The sequence below is a fragment of the Moschus berezovskii genome, chromosome 1 (assembly GCF_049115385.1).
Source record: "Moschus berezovskii isolate FMDL1 chromosome 1, NW_MosBer_1.0, whole genome shotgun sequence".
Lineage (NCBI taxonomy): Eukaryota > Metazoa > Chordata > Mammalia > Artiodactyla > Moschidae > Moschus > Moschus berezovskii.
The window spans coordinates 22,487,332-22,500,908 of record NC_142460.1 but is presented as its reverse complement, the minus strand read 5'-3'; the positions used below and the strand labels follow the sequence as shown (position 1 = coordinate 22,500,908).

The window sequence follows — 13,577 nt, the reverse complement described above, 5'->3', positions numbered from 1 at the left end:
GGACTGCAGTCCATGGGGTCACTAAGAGTTGGACACGACTGAGCGACTTCAGTTTCACTTTTCACTTTCATGCATTGGAGAAGGAAATGGCAACCCACTCCAGTGTTCTTGCCTGGAGAATCCCAGGGACGGAGGAGCCTGGTGGGCTGCCATCTGTGGGGTTGCACAGAGTTGGACACGACTGAAGCGACTTAGCAGCAGCAGCTGTGGCAGTTGCTCTAACCCACGATGAGGCAAATATACAGAAGAGGACGACCAGCCCTACCCTGGAGAGACACACCGGAGTCTTTGGGGAATCAGGCAACTGTGGTTCAGATCCTCTCTCCTCCTTTCCTAACGCTGTCACTTGGAACAAGTTCCTTAACCCAGAGATGAGAACTCACACTTAAGTTACTTAGTGGAAGCAGTTTCACAGAAAACCAGTTGGGGAGTGAGAGAAAGAGGCCACCAGAGCTCTCTGGAGACAGGACAGGGAAAACCTCAAGAGTCTGCCTGACATACCCACACCCAGCTCTGGCTAAGGATTGCCTCAAGGGACAAGGACTCCATGGTCAGAGGGGCATCAAGCCTCGAGGCTGGCTCGCCAACAAAGAGAAGGGAATGCTGGCATATGGGGCGAAAGCACGTGGGGGAAGCCGATATGCACAAACGACAACGTGGATCCAGACAGACGGGACCGAGCACAGACAGCATGCGCCTCAGGGGTGAATGTTGTTTCATTATTGTTGTTTGTATCATTTACCCCTTAACAAAGGGCCAGCAACCCAACCATGACAATGCAATGGGATTCAAAGGAGAGCAAGGGCTGCCAGTCTGGATCCAGGTGTGGCCAGGGTAACAGGTAAGACAGGAAGAACAGGTCACAGCAAGACCTGCAGAGGAGAGCCCAAGATGCTGGTAGGAAGAAAACTGCAGGGGTCAGGAGGCAAAAGCGCAGCGCCACCACAAAAGAAAGAAACAGAACGACCAGAGGATCCGGCAGCCCCACATCTGGGTATTGACCCAAAATCAATGAAAGCAGGATCTCAAAGAGACGTGCGCCGTCCCACGTCCACTGCAGCATTGCTCACAGCAGCCAAGATGGGGACGCCACCCAAAGGCCCAACAATGGAGGAAGGCGGGGAAAAGGCAGCACACACACACGTGCACACACACACACGAGTATTATTCAGCCTTAAAAAAGGAAATCCTGCATCTGCAACAGCATGGATGACCCCTAGGAACACTGCGCTGTGTGAAATAAGCCAGTCCCAGAAAGACAAATGGTGCATGCTTCCACTTCCATGAGGTTATCTGAAATAGTGAAACTCATCATGAAAGCGAAGGCTAGCATGGGGGTTGCCAGGAGCTGGAGGGAGGGGGGATGAGGAGGTGCAAATCAACGGGTATGAAATCTCAGGCATGCCGGGTGAGCAAGTTCTAGAGACTCGCTGTGAAATACCGCACCGACTGCTAATACTGTACTGAACACTTAACCTGGTCAGAGGGCAGATTGCGTGCTGTGTTCTTATTACAGTAAAAAAAAAATTTAATTGCAGGGCTCATGCCTCAGGAAGCATCGGTGATTCAGCCTCTCCATCAAGCTGGAGATCCCTTATTTGTTCAGATTCTGGATCAACTGGCATAGGACCCAAATCTGATCTGTGTTAAATAGTAGAGCATTATGTCACCTACTAACAAGGCTTGCGTGGCTACATTCATGGGAGGAAAGCAAGCTTGTTTGCGTGCTGTTTCTTACATTTGTTTGTTGTTGCTGGCCATGCCATGTGGCATGTGGGATCTTAGTTCCCCAACCCAGGATGGAACCCAAGCCCCTGCCATGGAAGCATGGAGTCTTAACCCCTGGACCACCAGGGAAGTCCCTGGAGGAAGGCAAACATGGAAAGAATAACTATACATGTATAGTTAGAAAGCCCCTTTGGGTCTAAACCATACCCGCCCAGTGACGTTAACTGGGAGATGTTACTCAGGGCAGACGGCACTGTCCCCACGTGGCAGAGGAACTTTAGAGCCACGAGTCCCCTTTTGCTGGACTTCCTAGAAAAGTCTCAGGCCACAAACGGGAGGCAGGAAAGGTGTCTGCTCCGCGGAATTCTTTTCTCCAAGTGCCTGTAAACCAGACACTTTTCCCACCTGGATCCTTCCAGCAGGAAGCCCCTTGCGTCTCAAGCAATGATGGGACCTCATCTGGGCACAGCTGTGAAGGCCACATGAAGTACCCCACTGCAACCAAACCTACTTCCCAGTTCAGGCGAAGACTCAACCTCCCTGTTCCAAGGAACCTGATCTCATGTACAACAGCCCCAGAAAAAGCCCATCTGCTACCAAGCTTTCCCCACTGCTCTCCAAATTGATTCTTTCTTCCCCTTTTCTGGTGTCTTCCCCTTTTCTGAGGGCAGGCAAAGGAAAAGTCAAGAAAACAAAGGTAGGAAGGTTATTCTGGAAAGTCTCTAAAATGATGTAATTTGAAAATCAATGGGAACCTTCTTCCTCACGACTCAAGGTGGAAGCCATCAGTGCATGTGTATGGAGGCTCCCAAAGGGCAGACCCACTCGGCTCACAGTGGCCCTGACTGGGATGCACCCCTATCACCTCCTCATCAAGCCTGAAAGATTGATCTGTCTATGTGGACGACCCAAGAAGAAAGGGGCCCTAAGTGGCCCAGACAGTAAAGAATCTGCCTGCAATGCAGGAGACCCAGGTTCAATCCCTGGGTCAGGAAGATCCCTTGGAGAAGGGAATGGCAAACCACTCCAGGATTCTTGCCTGAAGAATCCCGTGGACAGAGGACCCCGGTGAGCTACAGTCCAGGGATCCTTGAGTTGCCAAGAATAGGACACGACTGAGCGATTAACCCTTTCACTTTCAAGCATCAGAAAGTTCCCAGGAAATCCGTTTCAAAGTCTCAGTTTCTGAGCACGTAGAAATCAGAACCCCTCTTCTCATCAAAACAGTCACAGATAATGAAACTTCTATCGTCCTGGATAGGAGGATTTCAATGGATCCTAAGACAAGAAGGACTTTAAAAGCTTGCCTCCTCACGTCCCAGCCTTCCGCAAACACCCCACTTACCCCATCCCAAACAGGAGACGCTTCTCAAAATCTCTAAACGTGCCATCTGCTGGGGCAGCTCACGTCCTAGGTGAGAGGCTAGGACCCAGAGCCTTCACATCCCAAGGGACCAGCCCCCCTGCTCCTGGCTTCGGGTCGAGAGGGGTGGGGCTCAGTCCACTGTGGTTCTACCCACAAGAGCAGACACAGGAAAGCAATGGGTTCTGTGCTCACCTTTCATATTCCTCTAGAGGTTATGAGATCCTTCTCAGCAACCTCATTGTGATAACTTAGGAAAAGTACCTCATATGTTGTAGACGGGCTTCCCTCATAGATCAGTTGGTAAAGAATCTTCCTGCAATGCAGGAGACCCGGGTTCGATTCCTGGGTTGGGAAGATCCCTTGGAGAAGGAAATGGCAACCCACTCCAGTATCCTTGCCTGAAGAATCCCACTGGCAGAGGAGCCTGGCGGGCTACAGTCCATGGGGTTGCAAGAGTCGGACATGACTTGGCGACTAAACCAACAACACCACCATGTTATAGATGCTCAATAAATCAGTATTTAGTATTCATAATCTAACAAGCAATTTGTATCTGAATAATCAAAGAAGCATTTGAGTGTATGCTAAGTCGCTTCAGTCGTGTCCAACTCTGTGCAACACTATGGACTGTAGCCCACCAGAATCCTCTGTCCATGGAGTTCTCCAGGCAAGAATACCAGAGTGGGCTGCCGTGCCCTCCTCCAGATCTTCCCAACCCAGGGGTCGAGCCTTCATTTCATACGTCCCCTGCACTGGCAGGCAGGTTCTTTACCACTAGCACCGCCTTCGCTTACCAGGCCCTTATACAACTATGGCTTCATACAAAGCACTTTGGCCATGGTTATTTTTGCCCACCAAAATCTCATAATGTATGAAAGCCCGAATTGTCAAACACTAGAGCAAATGAGTCCAAGGTACCGCACGAGGCGCTATGACCCAGCTCAAGATCTTACAAATCCATCCAGAACCACTAAAAAAGACAGCTTTCCAAAAGTGATGACCTCTCACCGTCAAGTTTCACCAGTGAATGGTATGCTAATACTTTGTTCTCAAGCAAAGGAATCAAAATAAACTAGGGAAGCATTGCAGCAAAACACCTGGGAAGACTATGGGCCCTCTTGTTCTCCGTTCTCATAAAAACACCAGCTCAAACAAACAGCAGCTCCGGTGCTGTTACTCAGCCCTCGGGGTCATAGCAGACAGGCCAGGTCAAGGGCAGCTGGTTAACCAATCTGCCGACTTGGAAAATAACCCCATGGCAAAGGCCAATTCACTCTGCAAAATGTAAACCCAGACTCGCTCCTTGGGCAGAATAGCAAATGATGTTGGCACCACACCATAAAGCCTTTCTCCAGCTCACAATCCTTCCCCAGGCCCCAGCTCAGCCCATTGCAACACTGGATGGCTAAATAAATCTTAACTAATTATGCCACAGATTCTCCCAGTATCTATTCAGAGGAGAAACCCCAGGGAGAACAAACAGCTTGAGTTTGGAGACTTCAATAATGCTACAGTCCTTTGTGCAGGAATATTACCTGGCCAACCTCCTCCACCCTTTGCTCTTCATTTCCCTTCTTGGCTAAGAGGTCAGAAGTAGCATTCAACGATCCATATCTCCCCGCAAAGCACGGACGAACTCCAAGCCCGGGAAGAAGACGCTCAGAAAATGCGGCGGAAATACGCAATCAATGTGGCAATCAACCCCAAGCATCTCCCAGCTAAATTCTGTAGTAACTAAAGTTAACAAACTCTGCCTTCAAAGGAGCAACCCCCCGGACCTACATCCCAGGTTCTGAGCTTTGTTCTCATTTCATTTGTGCCCTGTGTGTGCTCAGCCGCTTCAGTCGTGTCCAACTCTTTGCAACTCCATGAGTGCAGCCCGCCAGGCTCCTCTGTCCATGGGATTCTCCAGGCAAGAATACTGGGGTGGGCTGCCATTCCCTTCTCCACATTTGTACCCTGTATGCGTTAGTCGCTTAGTCGTGTCCGACTTTGTGACCCCATGGACTGTAGCCCGCCAGGCTCCTCTGTCCATGGGATTCTCCAGGCAAAAATACCAGGGTGGGCTGCCATTTCCTCCTCCAGAGGATCTTCCTGACCCAAGGACCAAACCCAGGTCTCCTGCACTGCAGGCAAATTCTTTACCATTTGAGCTACCAGGGAAGCCCAGATGTGTACCCTAAAGACAGCCCAAAAAAAGAAAGAAAGGGAGGGAATTAGAAGAGAGCAGTGAGACTCTCAAGGGGGTGAAATGAACTGAAGGAAAATATACAATAATCCCAGGAAGGTGACGATGGTGAGAGTTGCACAACAATGTGTGTGTACTTCATGCCGCTGAACAGTACGTGTGTGTGCGTGTGCTAAGCTGCTTCAGTCGTGTCTGACTCTTTGCAACCCTTAGGGATTATAGCCTGTCAGGTTCCTTCATCCATGGGATTCTCCAGGGAGCAATACTGGAGTGAGTTGCTACGTCCTCCTCCAGGGAATCTTCCTGACCTAGGGATAGAACCAGAGTCTCCTATGTCTCCTGAATGGCAGGAGGGTTCTTTACCACTAGTGCCACCTTATAGTAGAAATATCAGAAAATGTGGTGGAAATACAAAATCAGTGTAGTATTCATCAGCCCCAACCGTCTCCCACCATTTTAAAATAGTGTGTTGTAGATTATGTCACCTTTTCCACAATTAAAAAAAATTTTTTAATTTAGAAAAAAAGTGGAGGGGGAAATGTACAGTCAGTTTACCTTCAATTTACTGGGATAAGATGAAAATATGGAAAGGGACCCTGGTAATTCCACTTGCCTGGAATTTAAAAAAAAAAAAAGATAGAAGTGGTTTGTTTCATGCTACTGCAATAACTTTTCACATTTCTGGAAGGAAGGCATTGAAAGAACTGTGACCTTGGACAACGGTAGCAGAGGAAAACACTCCACGGGCTGCAGTTTACTATCTACTTTGTGCCAAACCACGAGATAGGTACCTTACGTGAAAACTCAGAGAAATCTCACTAAGGTCCCCCAAAGTAGTTTTCACTACCTCTGTCTCACAGTAGGGGACCCACAGGCTCAGAAAGGTTAGGCAATTTTCCCAGGGCCACACAGCTAAAACTGAGAGCAGGAATTCAAATCCAGCTCTTTCTGACTCCAAAGTTATTGTTCTTACACCACCACCACCACATACTCAGAAAGATTTTCTGAGGAAACTTTAAAATGTCAAGGCTCATGCATTAAATATGAACCAAACTGAAACATTCTTCCTCAGTCATTACAACAAATTTGCTCTGTCTCAGTACAAAGTAAACTTGTATTGTTAAGTGGGTTGAAATCACCTTCAATTCACATTAAATTATCAGTAAGCCTTGGGTGAATTCTAGTAAGATGTTTCCAAAACAATTTCACAGGGTGTGTCCCAGTGAATATGCAAAACCCACCCTACAACAATTTGCTCCAACAGGTATGATACTCAAGAACACAAGGTATGCTTTAATGAAACTGGAAAACATGTCAAAGACACACAAATACACAGTATCTTCCTCCATTCAACTAGGAGACTCAGTTATTTAGTTTTAAAGGCTTTTGAAATCTTTTTTGACAGAGTTCCATAGGGCACAATTTTTTTAATGCATGTAAACTTACAAGAAGTTGTGTCTGTTTATGCTTCATTTAAAATATAAACAAAATTAAAGTTAGGTCTTTCAAAAATGAATAAAACTGATAATAAATCAGCAAGGTTGATCAAAAAGAAAAAAGGCACAAATAACCAATTCCAGAAATGAAAAAGGAAACATTTCTACAGATGCTATACTCTTGAAAAATATTATGAAAGGATATTTATTATGTGTAACTTTATATAAATAGGTTTAAGATGAAACGGGAAAATCCCTATTAAAAAGAAAACAAAACTAGTTACTAAAAACAAGATCATCTTAATAGCCTTACTTCTACGGAATAAACTGAACTTGCAATAATAAAAAAATAAAATCCAGGGACTTCCTTGGCGGTCCAAGGGTTAAGACTCCACAATACCAATGAAAGTGGGGTAGTTTCAATCCCTGGTCAGAGAACTGAGATCCCACACGCCCTGCAGCGCAGCCAAACAATATAAATAAATAAATAAGATAAAATTTAAACATCCAGAACCCATCCAGGTTACTTATGGGTGAGGTACAGAGGCCACAAGAAAACAATGATATAGAAGTTGTAACGCCTGCAAGGTCATAGAGCATAATTAATACACGTTTCAAATAGCTTCATGATGATGTCCCCTGGCAGTCCCATGCGACAGTGTCTAGAAACCTTTCTGAATAATATATTCCCCCTTCCCTAGCTGAGGATTACTGTTCCATAAAACTCCACAAACAAGGGCCTATTAGTCAGTTTGAGCAGCACTATCATGAGATCGAGTCTGGTTGTCTTTCCTGTTGAGTAAGTTACTAAAGGCTCGTTGGCGGGGTAGGAGGAATCAGCATCAAGTTCATCCCCACCTGCATGTTCTTTCCTGAGCCCACAACAAGCTAGAAAGCAGGGCTCCAGCAGCCCAGACCATGCCTCCTGTTGTTTTTCCCCGGCACGTGTGCATGCTCGTGCTCAGTAGCTAAGTCATGACTGACAGTCGGTGCAACTCCATGGACTGTAGCCCTCTGCAGCCAGGCTCCTCTGTAAGTGGGATTCTCCAGGCAAGAATACTGGAGTGGGTTGCCATTTCCTCCTCCAGGGGAATCTTCTCCACCCAGGGACTGAACCCCAGGTCTCCTACATTAGCAGGCAGATTCTTTACCACTGAACCACCTAGGAAGCCCAGCATGTGTCTAGATTGGTTTAAAAGTAACTTCATTCTACTTCTGTATCATAAACTTGGAGCAAGCTAGAAGGTGAAAGTAAACGAAGGCTAAGACTGTGGGCACAGCATTCCGTCCCCCAAGCCCCGAAGTTCAGATGGAAGGTGGGCTGGAGACGTCAGGCTGGTGCATTCTAGCATTAGGAAAATGACAGAATCGGCCACTAACATCCCCCAGTCACACACACCCCAGAACTCGGAGAAGTCCTTACAACATAAAACTTGGTTTTCGACAAATATAATAAGATCCACACATTCATTCGCTTTCGCTTCTGGCTCAGAGAGTAGGACAATTCTCTAAAAATTCTTACAAAAGATCAGCTTACAACACACACACACAGCTCCCACCGCTCCGCACTAACCTGTTGATCAGATATGAAATAGATGACACAGATAACAGTTAACCTCCAGGCCTCCACCTAACCGACCCTGCAGTGAGGAAACACTACACAGGTCAAAAGAAAGCTCCTTGAGGAGCTCAAAATAAAACCTAAAGAATGCCCGCATTTGTCCAAGCTTATCCTCTGCTGAGACAAGTGAAGTGTCTCTTGCAATCAAACCAAGCTCAGTGCCACCCTCCACCCGAACTTCCTCTCCCCACCCCACCCGAAATCGACTTGGGCAATCAATCCAAAGACAAGTCAGCTGCCACAGAAAACTAACATTTTTCAAGAAAAAAAGTTCCACATAAATAAATAACACCTCAATAGCCAGAAACCCTGGAACTGTACTCACTCAATCAGACAGAATTAATGGGAAACGTCAACTTCCCAGGCTTCACTCCAGGATTCCCACCCAGGAGCCTGTTAGCACCACAGCTTCGGAATATTCCTTCGGAAGTTTCTGTCACCTAAAATCCCGAGACTTTCACGGGGTTCATTTTCAAAGACGTGGAAACTGAACGCGCGGCAGGGCAGCCTAAGACAAGGCGCATTTTTGGTGGATAACAGGATCCCACAATCTCCTTCCAGAACCCAGATTCAGTGAGATCCTTGGTTACAGAAGGAGCGCGCGCGGAAGTGGGTGGGGGATGAAGCGCTTTCAAAACCCCGAACCCCTTTCCCCAGGAACCAGAACCCACTTGGGTGGTGTCCCCGGGCAGCCCCAGCGCAGCGCCGAGACGCGCCCCGCGGACCCCGGCGCACAGGTCCCCGCGCGGCGGCTGCGGAGCCCGGGCTCCCACCGGGCCTCTCGCCGCCCAGGGCTGGCCCACACCTCCCAACACAAAGAAATCTGCCGGCGAAAAGAACCGGGTTTGAAATTCAAGCTCACCGCCAGTCAGCGAGGCGCACATGCCGCTCGCGTCCTGCTTCCCATCTCTCAGAACTTCCAGTAACAGAAATGAGGAAGCAGCCAGCCTTCCCCGGGCTCCAGGCGGTGGGAGTGGGCGTTCCCTTGTGAAGTTTCGTGCTGTGATGAATCTGGTCATTCGGGTGTGTACAGGAGGGATTGTGGCTCCTCCCCGCACACCGTCGCCTCCCTCCTCTCCGCCTCCTCCGATTCAAGTCTCCCCTTTGGTGTGCGCAACGCCGTGGACTCCCCAGCGCCCAGCTCCTCGCACCCTTAGGGGAAATTAATTCCTAACAGGTTTTACCCATTTTACAGACGAACCTGGTCTCCCTGCTGAAAGTCTATTTTTCGAAAGCACGTGGCAAGAAAGCAGTGCCCCTTATCGGATTTCAGTTCAGTTCAGTCGCTCAGTCGTATCCGACTCTTTGCGACCCCATGAATCACAGCACGCCAGACCTCCCTGGCCATCACCAACTCCCGGCGTTCAGTCAAACTCATGTCCATCGAGTCGGATCTCATCCTCTGTCGTCCCCTTCTCCTCCTGTCCCCAAGCCCAGAGGCTATATATCTTAAATAACTGCACAGTACCCGCTCTTCCCCGGCAGGAATATGGGTAGTTCAGCAAGTGGAGACCTAATTTCCTGAATATCTAGTTTAAAAGAGTCGAGGAGAGAAAAAAGAAAAAAACACTTTCAGTTGCTTATTTTTCCTTTAAAGCCTATTACAAAATATTTCAGGTATACAAAAATATATTTGAAAATAATATAATAAACCAGACAACTTAAAAAAATTAAAATTACCAATCTTGTTGAAGCCATCCGTAAACTCCTCCCTGAAATGCATCCCCCTGCCCCTCCTCTTTGAAATATAACTGCTGTAAATTTGATTTCCCATGAGCAATTTCTATATCACAGTTTCTAAAATTTCTAAAGGACACAAGCCAACAAAGTTCACGTGAAAGCAGTCCAGTGGTATCTTTCAGCTGGGCTTGCTCTTGGTTCCCAAACAAAAGTTCACTTAAATAAAACTTAAAAGGACCACACGTGAAATGAAGCCTCAGGTGGCCAGTTAAAGAGAAGGAAAGAAATCACAGTATAAGAAAATATGATATCCAGAATGACAAGCAAGAGGCCCTGTCTGAAAGAGTTGAAGCATTCATGGATGAAATTGACAGATTAATAGCGCATTATCATTTTACAAGGTTAAGAGCTGTGTCAATAGCCAAGGATACTGACCCACGCTGCAAGGGACTTTTTTCAAACAAACAGGCTACAGAAATAGAAACACAACATTCATCATTAAAGAGGTCCGAATTGCTCAAGTGCCTGTCAGAGATACAGGATGGGAGCAATACTCAGAAAAGGGAATTTTCAAGATGATCATGATAAAAAATCAAAATAGTAAAAACCACGATCCGTTCAAAACTGATTCAAAAATGAGTAAGAAGTAGATGCCTAGTTGATTTTTTATTCCCAGTACCTTGCTGAGAAGCTAGCATAAGTGAACATTTAAAGACTGATAAATGAAGCAGACAACCAAAAGAATGCTCATGAACACTTCTAAAGGAGCAGAATGAAAAAAGAAGGCAGTGGTCCTGGATAGGGGATAGTGGTTTTGGTCCTGAATTTGGACAATGGTCCTTAACAAAAGGTGACTTTGCCTTGAGGGGATATTAGCATCTCATAGGTGACAGGGATGCTGCTAAGCATCCTAAAATGCACAGGAAAGCCCCCTTCAACAAAAGGTTATCCAGCCCAAGAGACCAATAGAGCTGCTAGTGAGTGACCCTGACAGAGGTCCACTGTCACTTAGTGGACATTCCCTCTATGATCACCAACATTACAAAGAGAGTCTCCTGGGATCATGACAGTGCAGAAGAGCATTTCCCCTTCCTCCCCATGGTGCAGCATTTGATGACTGGCGGCCGTCGTGTGAGCTCAGAAGAAGCTGGGCACTGGGGTCAGAATCAGGAAAAAAGGTTTACCGATCTGGGGTTCATGCAATTCACAAAACCAACTTCTGTTGAACTTGGATGAAGATAATCAAGAGAGGGTTGAGAGGAAGATGACAGAAAGCCAGGGTTATCAGCTTTAGAATCATTGCATGGTTGGGCAAGGAGGCATCAGGTGCGAAGTGAAAAAGTTGTGAAAGATACACAGGGCCGGGCTTATCCTGGTCACATCGGTCATCTCTCTATAGACAGTCATTAGCTGGAGACACTCCACTGAGAACAGGAAGGATGTTTAACCTCATTACAGTTTACCGAAAAGCAAGTTACAAATCACTTACAGGAAAAAGAATGCAAGCGTCACAAAGTCTACATCTTTTCTACAGGCTTTTCTGGTCTCATCATTACCTAAGAAGTACTGAACACCTCTTTTAACTAGGATGCTGTATGTTTTTTTTCTCCCTTCTTGAATAAGAAAGAGATTCGTTGTTGTTGTTGGGGGGGGGGGGGGGGCTGTGGGTGTGAGGGGGCAGTGGGTTTGCTCATTTTGAATCCCCCTTAAAACCTGCCAGATGGTAGGTTCTCAATAAATGGACGTGGGATTAAACTGAAGGAGTCCCCACTTTACTACCCACCTCTCAGGCCAGAAAAGAGAGTCCCCTATAAGTTGCTTCTGGCAGAAATCCACAGGGCACCAGGGGATTCAAAAGTCTGAATGATCTGACAGCACATAAAAAATCTGCTGATTTCATTCAGCGACTGACAGATTGCCAAAGACCTGACACGAGTGACAAGGGCTAGCCTGGACCAAGATCAGAACCCAAGCAGTTCCCAAGCGGTGGCCACTGGCCTCACAGAGAGATGTCTCTTTGCACCAAAGCACTTACTCCCATAACGGAAAGCCACGTGACAAACTGGAAGACACTTGAGCCCTCCTTAAGGTACCAACTTCTGAACCTGCAGTTTCTAATGTCAGTCGTTTTGCTTTTAAAAATTCATATGAATTTAGGAAAACAACAAGTAAGCACAGCTATGAGCCCTACCACAAGCAGTAAACTCAGGCATCAACATGCAAAACTTCTGTAACAGAGAATTACAACCAGTAGAGGGCACACAACTGACTTTTGTTTTTCCCAGTCATCTGGGATCAGGATAAACCTGGAGTCGATATTAAATGAAACGAGTTACAAGAGTAATCCTCCACTACCACAAGTGGGAAAAAAGAAAGATTTACCTAAAAACCAGCTTGAAAAAAATCTGCAAGCCATGACACCCTTATATGATATTTATACTGCTTATGGATATTTAAACAAGAACTAGCTAAACCGACATAATTATAATTAATTAATCAATTAATAGATGTTGGAAAACAATATTTGATATGTGGGGAAGAAAGCCACAAAGGGTTAAACGTCTCTCTTTGTCAGCTGAATTTACACTCAGAAAAAAACTAATTTTTTCTTAATTTTCCCCAAAGATTTTACTAGGTCTTTATCTTGTTATTTTGCTTATAATAGACCTATAATAGCTGGCTTTTAAAATTCCTTTGAAATTGTGTTCTCAATGACACAAATGCCCTTCTCAAACAAGATTCTTCTGGATGAGCTGTTCAAGGGTCTTCAAAAACAACTTGCTCAGGAATCAAAGCAGCTTAACCCCAAATCATTGTAATCAGCTGAGCCGAAAAGATCTGCAAAGTTGATGTTGTTGCCTGCAGTGAGCCCTCTGCCACTCTCCCCGGTCTGTATCTGGAGCTAGGAAGGAGGGCTAAGGTACCAAGAGCTCACACCAACCTGCCATCACCTGTGTCACCCTGAGTCAGCAACAAAGCTGGGGAGAAAGTGCTCCTTAAGTGAGGTGAAGCCCAACTGGGGTGTTAATTAACACCGTCAAATATTCTGAATCCAAATAAAACGATTCCCCAGAATAGGTACAGATCTAAACACAGACCCGGTTAATCCTATGATGTCACTAGGGAAACTCAGAAGCTTATTCACAAATACATTTCACAGTTGACTGCCGCCTGATTGCCAAAATCAATTTTTTATGTTTGAAAATGATTGAAAGTCTAAATATGGATCAATCTCACCCAGCCCACTTGCTGATCTGAGGATGCGTTCAGGGACACTGACATGTTTGAAAACCCTTAGCAAGGCCTTCCTTCTAAGAAGAAACTAAAGCTCACCCTTTCAACGTCTTGTCTTGATGTGCAAGTGAAAGTGTTAGTCGCTCAGTTGACTCTGTGTGATCCCATGGGACTGTAGCCCACTAGGCTGCTCTGTCCATGGGATTCTCCAGGCAAGAATACTGGAGTGGGTTACCATGGCCTCCTCCAGGGGATCTTCCCAACCCAGGGATGGAACCCAGGTCTCCTGCATTGCAGACGGATTCTTTACCATCTGAGCCACCA

General features: G+C 46.4%; 1 protein-coding gene across 9 annotated transcripts in view; it reads right to left on the bottom strand.

Moving 5' to 3' along the window:
- The window catches only part of TIAM1 (TIAM Rac1 associated GEF 1), a 314,669-nt gene that overhangs the window by 235,817 nt on the left and 65,275 nt on the right, over positions 1-13,577 (bottom strand). For 4 of the 9 annotated variants that reach the window (XM_088835875.1, XM_088835867.1, XM_088835877.1 and 1 more), the window contains exon 1: positions 8,292-8,442. The exons of 2 other annotated variants lie outside the window; for them this stretch is intronic. The gene's annotated coding sequence lies outside the window, so the exon portion shown is untranslated. Of the gene's footprint in view, positions 1-8,291; positions 8,444-9,201; positions 9,351-13,577 lie in introns of those variants that run through there. 3 more of the 9 variants (XM_055421462.2, XM_088835880.1, XM_088835894.1) reach the window with 3 other exon arrangements.